We start from the raw sequence: 411 nt of genomic DNA on the forward strand, positions 1-411 counted from the left end.
TTTCAAGGACTCCCCTTGAGAGAACAGCTCGGAAAGAACTTGTGACTGACCCAAAGTCACACCAGCAGCTGCATGTGGAGAAGCGGGGACTCAAACCCGGTGCTCCCAGATCAGACTCCGCACTCCTAACCACTACACCAAACCGGCTATCCCAGGTGGGACCTACGGATCCCCCGGAATTACAGCTCCCCTCCAGACTACTGGGATCAGTTCCCCTGGAGAAAATCGTTGCTCTGGAGGCTGGACTCTACGCAGGGGTCGTTTCGTAGAAAAAGAGCTAGGGGAACTCATTTGCATAACTCATTAGCATATGCCACACCCCCTGACATCACCGGAAGTGTGTCATAAGGCCACACCCCCTGACATCACCGGAAGTGTGTCATAAGGCCACACACCCCGCGCCCAACGATC

General features: G+C 55.0%; 1 protein-coding gene across 1 annotated transcript in view; it reads right to left on the bottom strand.

The window, feature by feature from the left end:
- The window catches only part of LOC107116084 (Golgi integral membrane protein 4-like), a gene marked incomplete at its 3' end in the record, with an annotated part of 47462 nt that overhangs the window by 12980 nt on the left and 34071 nt on the right, over positions 1-411 (bottom strand). The window lies entirely within an intron of this gene.

This window comes from Gekko japonicus, unplaced genomic scaffold (genome assembly GCF_001447785.1).
Source record: "Gekko japonicus isolate JY-2015 unplaced genomic scaffold, Gekko_japonicus_V1.1 scaffold893, whole genome shotgun sequence".
NCBI classification, from domain to species: domain Eukaryota; kingdom Metazoa; phylum Chordata; class Lepidosauria; order Squamata; family Gekkonidae; genus Gekko; species Gekko japonicus.